The 6,000-nt window shown below is 42.2% G+C and overlaps 1 protein-coding gene across 2 annotated transcripts in view; it reads left to right on the top strand.

The window, feature by feature from the left end:
• The first annotated feature begins 443 nt into the window (after positions 1 to 443).
• LOC112561949 (frizzled-5-like) overlaps positions 444 to 6,000 on the top strand; it is a 102,723-nt gene continuing 97,166 nt past the window's right edge. The window contains exon 1 of one of the 2 annotated variants that reach the window (XM_025235037.1): positions 444 to 3,531. The gene's annotated coding sequence lies outside the window, so the exon portion shown is untranslated. Of the gene's footprint in view, positions 3,581 to 6,000 lie in introns of both variants that reach the window. The other variant, XM_025234865.1, reaches the window with a different exon arrangement.

Raw genomic sequence — 6,000 nt, 5'->3', positions numbered from 1 at the left:
TTTAATAGGTCTGTTGTCTACACCACTTTGCTGCTTCTGTTTCCACTTTTTTTTAAAAATAAAGTGTGAGTTCATAACAGTGACTCAATCATTTGACAGTGAGAAACACGTGACTGCTGTCTTTCTTGTCTTTGCCCATGTCTCCTGCATCTACTTCACTAAATTTTTATCCTGGACATGGTGTTCTCAGGCGATAACAGCGACAACCCCTGTCCATAAATAAACCTCGTTAACCCAATTAACTTACACCGCTAAAGAAAGAGAGGATTTTGCCTCGTAAAATGTAACTTCTCGTTTGTCACAAAGAAAAATGGTTGCAGGTGTCTGCAGCACTTAAACAAAATGAAACTCTCGACGGAAAGCCAGGAAAAGTGAACTGTCCAATCAGCTCTCGGCTGACACTCGGTTACAGAAACGTTGTGTGATTACATGAGATTTTATGTTTCTTTGTTTGTATGTTTTTCACTTTCTGTCTTTGATGGGTTTGTAGCGGTGACGTGCTGTATGGCACTTGCCACGTCGACTGCTGGATGCGCTCCTGGTCGCTGGAATTTACACCTTTCCCCCAGTCTCCCGGTCTGGCAGCGCGGTGGCTAATTGTCAGCCGCTGTTGTTAATTGGAAGCAGACTTCTGCGCTTGGGAAGACATACCGCTGCTTGGGTGTGAGCTGCTTTCATTCCCTTTTTACTCCACAGTAATCTCCCTTCACCTTCACCTACAAGAGTCAAGGTTGTCCGACATTGTCTGGGCTTTGATGCAGGCCATTTCTTTTTTTATTTGAACTTCTCAAGAGACTGGAAGAAACAGAAATTTCTGGTGAGTCTACACTGTCCCTTGTGTGGATATCTCGTGGCTTCCCTCACACATGAGCGAGCTCACAAGAATAAACGCATTTTCAGACGTGCGCAACGAAGTGAAGAACCTAAGCAGTGTTCATGTAGGATAGATGAATAGTTGATTAAATGACGTTTTTGCTGGTTCCCGTTCTCGCGAAAGTCTCGTGTGGCACGAGATTCTGTGAGACAAACCGCAAATTAACGGGACGTTGTCGATATTTAAAGGTGGTCGTTGCAAAATCATTTCATATTCGCTGTGTATCTCTCACTCTCTTCTTTCTTTCTTCCTTTCTTTGTTTCTTTCTTTCTTTCCTTCTTTTTCTCACACAAACACACTTTTTGATGTTACAATTCATTTTTCCTAGCAAAAAAAAAAAAAAAAAAAAAAACGCGAAAAATTTGAAATAATAATAATTTCTGGAAACTGTGTTCTGGCGAAGGTTGAGACTCAGAACATAAAGATGGGCCGCTCAGGGTGAAGGTAAGGATATCCGACATTGAGTTACGAGCTAAATACACAGTGCCGCGCCAGCCCTCGTTAGACAGGAAGAAGAGGACAGGAAGAACAACAGGAAGAAAGCGATGAAAGCAAATGACAGCAAAGGTTACTTGTTCACACCCGTTAGGTACAGAGCCAGTGAACGCACGCACCTTTGTAATCGTCCTACCATTCAGAAATCCTTCCATCCACATTGCAGCTGGCTTACACTTCTATGACAAATAGTTTTGTTTTCGCGTTTCAGACAACTTCAGCATTTTTAATGTTTTCCAAGGTAAGGTTTGTGTGGCATGTAAATTATTCTAAAACTTACAATAGGAAAGACATGTAGTAGCTGATAACTTAGTCATATTATAGGTCAATTATTCCTTTAGTTTTTATTCTCTTGTCTTGCCGTCTTGCTACCAGATTCTGAGTGATTGAATTTTACTTATGTTATTAAACAAGGCAAAATTAAAAAAAGTAATTAGTACAGCTTCTAAACCCCTGGATAGACAAGCATCGAATAAAGAAACTTCAACAGTCTCGCAAGAAAAGTGAAAGAACTGAAAGAAAGAAAAAAAAAAAAACAATAACAGCACACTCTCATCATGCTCCTCTCATCACACGCTCAGGCATGTACTGCTACATGTCGTTGTCATCTTTAACATCACCACCTTCATCATCGTTACCAGCAACAGAAGCAAGCTTTTCACACCCCAAGCCTACAACCCATTAATCAAGAAAATGAAGGTGATTTCCAACTACTTCCGTTCATGCACGAGCGCATCACATTCGGCATGCAACCTTGCCCCGCGCTGCTCCAACAAAAAAAAAAAAGCTTTAATTGGAACTAGAATAATAGAAGATTCTGTTCCTTCAAGGACGGTTGCGGGCAGGAGGAGGGTAAAACGGTGGAATAGGGGATGGGTGGAGGGAAGTAAAAGGAGGGAGAGTGGAAGGAAGGAGGTGGGGAACCTTCAGACGGCAGAATTCCAGAAACCAGAAGAAAAGATACACTGTGACTGCCGCGCCGGTGAAAAATGTGGAGGTGGTGCTGCCACGGTCAGACCTATCTCAACCGATTAGATAGTGATTCCCTGAAAAATGACACTAGGGTGCCGGGTACACACGCTCTCTCTCTCTTTCTTTCTCTCGGTCTTTCTCTCTTCCCCCTCGTATCTCATCCAAATTCAGATAGACTCTTCCGCGCACTAAACTTCCCCCTTCAGCCACAAACCCTTTTCTATTTTTTTGGCCGGTCCTTGCCATCCTTTACCGTAACTGCCGAGACCTCACCCTTGTCTGATGCACTAAACAATATGCACACTTCCCATCTTCTTCTAAGCTCGCTCTAATTCCTGGTTTCCTTCAGGTGTAAGCGCTTCCGTCGACTCAGCCGCCCTGCTGCTTGGCGGTGGAACCTCTGGGAGGAGAGTTAAGCTCGCGAAATAATCGCCGCAACTCCTGCGTGTGTGTGTTCAAGAGGGAGGAGGAGACTTCTGTCCTCTGACCATCTTCTCCCTGACGACCTGCCAGCAGATTTTTGATCCTGCACTTGGTTGTTCTGGTCGCCGGATGGGTCAGTAGTCTTCCAACCAGACCGTGAAAAAAAATGTGTTCCCGCTAGGATTTGAAACAGATCGCTGTGGTCTGTGGCAGCGCCTTCAGGATGTGTTGCTGGCAGACTAAGAAACTGTGGTTGTAGCTGTGGCGACCATAGGCTGTGTTTCAATCAGGCCAAGAAACTTGTGATTGTGGTGTGTTGCTGCAGTGACTGTGGTCCTTGTTCCTTCTAGGTAAAACAAAGGATAACTTTCAGAATGTGTTCCTGATGGACCAATAACTGTCCACCTCGTAGATTGTAGTTTATAGACTGTGCTTCTGAAAAACCAAGAAACTGTTGAAACCCTCTTAGAAGTTCTGAAATTCCAAGAAACCGATGATCACAACATCACTGCAATGTTCCTCGGAGATCAAGAAACTTCTTACACCGCCTGTGGATCGTACAGAGAAGCCGCATGTCTTCAAGACCACGACCCTTAGCTTAGAGAACCCCTCCAAGCACAGACTGTGTGAGTGCCAGAGGACAAAGAGGAGAGAGGGAGGAGAGAAGCCGATGCCACCTCGAAACCGGAACCGCTGCCGCCTGTCCCTTTCTTCCTCAAGGATCGTGGCATTTCTGAAGCCTGCTTTTCTGTCAAGCCAGGAACCTGGTCAGTGTAACCGCTATCTGAAGTATCAGTAACTACCGCCACGAGATAGGTAAGCCTGCTTTATCCCTCTCTCTCCTTCCTGTCCTATCTTACTGCTGCCTGGTTGGAGACAGCCCAGGAAATGTCACTCTCCACTTTTTTTTTATACGTTGGTCCTATCATTACTACGGTTATAACATGTGCCTGTGCATCCTCTGCTGTCCTTCATTCACCTGTAACATAAACTACTCAGGTCTTTGCCTTGCGGTTCTTTCTGACCATGATGGGAGGGCAGGGTGGGGTGGTGGAGAGATTTGGGAATGTCTGAAAAAAAAGAGATAGGTTCAGTTTTTGTTGTCATGCTGAGAGGTGCAAGAACCTGAAATCTGGCGACACGGGAATCGAACCGGCCCATCTCTCGGCTAATGGACAGTTTAGTCAATTGTGAAAATGTTGGTTATATGATGAAAACGGAGGGGATTCATGAGGATGGGAGGTTGTTGTTAATGCTTTGAGTAGATGATTTTTCAGTATTAATATTTGTTATTGATAAAGGCTACAGACGGTATTTTGTGGACACGTTTCAAATACAGTCTGCTTCCAGCATCGTCACCAATGCCACACCAAGAATAATAATCTGAGGTTTATCCACCTCATGAATCATTTTGGTCTGTCTAGAGTTGTTGAGTTTCTCCAAAGCTTACTAATTTTGTATCCAGAATATCACGCGTTTTCTTTTGATTTAGTTTTGTGGGTTTTTGTTTGTTTGTTTTGTTTGTTTGTTTGTTTGTTTGTTTGTCATTTTTTGAAATTTTTGGGGGTAGAAGAGGGGTCCTTCTGTAATTGTGGTTACCTTGTAGCTTGGTACTCCTTAAAAACTATATTCAAAGATTTAAAATTCAAGATTCTTCATTATTCTGTCTCCCTCTAAGGGGTATTGAGATATTAAGAAAGGCTTTGCCGGGAACTAGAATTAAGAAATAATATCCGATTATTGAATCACATAATGGACATCTTGTTTTCAATAATGTAATCGTTATCCGTTTATGACCTTCGGCTATTGGAAGTGAGAGGATGTGTTTCCAGCATGCAAGTGGAGGTCTAATGACGTCTGTTGGAGCCACATCTTGACCTCTCTGATAACCTCGTCGTTATCGCTAAACCAGTTCGGGCTCCGCTACCTGATTGGCGCACCGTCCAGATGCGCCATTCACGACAGTTGTGTGACTTCGTAGATCATCAGCTGCTGACGTTTACGGACAATCTGTGGGCCTCGGAAGCCCCATAACAGGTCTCTTGTTTGCAATCAGCACGCGTATCAGATGCGAGGTACTTGTGGTGGGAGGTGGAGAAACACCATGATGCTACCTGCTGCACGTGAAGTCTTCACATTAGGAAAGGAAGGATTAGACAGTTTCTCGCTAGTGGAACTGGAATGATTAGTACACTATTTTAGCTTGGCTTTTAGTATTGCGATTCTTCTGGTATTTTTAGTATTTTAAAAGAATGGTTAGACCATTTTTATAGCCCTGTTTCCCAAAGCGTGGTTGGTTATTCGAATAAAGTGTGAAAAGCTGAATTCCAGATGAACTCATAATTTCTTGTGGTCGGCTACATTGCTAGCTCTTTCTCACTGGAGAAAATTAGCCTGAATTATATTTCGTTTGATTCATTATTACTTGTGATACTGTTACATTATGGAAAGAATTTGAATAATACTGACCAAGAGGCTGGTACTCCTGCTACATCGTCCAGAGACCGTTGACGTCCCGCCACGCAGCCAACCAACAGAGTTTCTTAGGGTGCGTCGTGTGAAACAGATGGTTTAAAAGGCTGTGTATATGTAGTTGTGAGAACAAAGTGTACATCACTGACATGGGCAGTTCAGACCTCTATTGGTTTGTTCCTACCTTGTTTTTATTGGAAATATATTTGAGAACACACAAAAACGATGAAATTCGTTCACTACCTCATTTCAGTTACATAATGGACATATTCTTAAAATTCTAGTTTATTTATAAAACAATTTTAGAGATAAGTTCTTTACATAAATCAGCGGCGTTCAAGCAAATAAACACCAAATGTAGTTTCATTACTGGAGCAAAATAGTCCTTATAGGCACTGATTCTGAACACAACATGAAAATTTACGACACTTCAAATTATTCCTAATCAATAATCTAAACTTAATTATGGCGATATCCGAAAATTTGTAACATCTGAGAGACAATTGCTTAGAACCATTTCAGATTCGAATGTGGTAAGAGTTTCTGTTATTAATCTTATTGTTCCATTCTTATTGAATTTTTATTTATTTTTCTTTTTATTTTCTTTGTTTGTTTGTTTGTTTGTTTGTTTTGTTTTGTTTGTTTTTTTTAGCTGGCCGCGTGGAGTAAGAAAGTGTTATGTAATGGAAGAGATATTTGGTTAGCTGAGGTTAGGCTTGTTTATGCTGTAATCTGTTACATGTAACCGTCTGTGAGACTTGTTG

The sequence above is a fragment of the Pomacea canaliculata genome, linkage group LG1 (assembly GCF_003073045.1).
Source record: "Pomacea canaliculata isolate SZHN2017 linkage group LG1, ASM307304v1, whole genome shotgun sequence".
Classification (NCBI taxonomy): Eukaryota; Metazoa; Mollusca; class Gastropoda; order Architaenioglossa; family Ampullariidae; genus Pomacea; species Pomacea canaliculata.
This window is presented reverse-complemented; position numbering and strand designations above follow the sequence as displayed.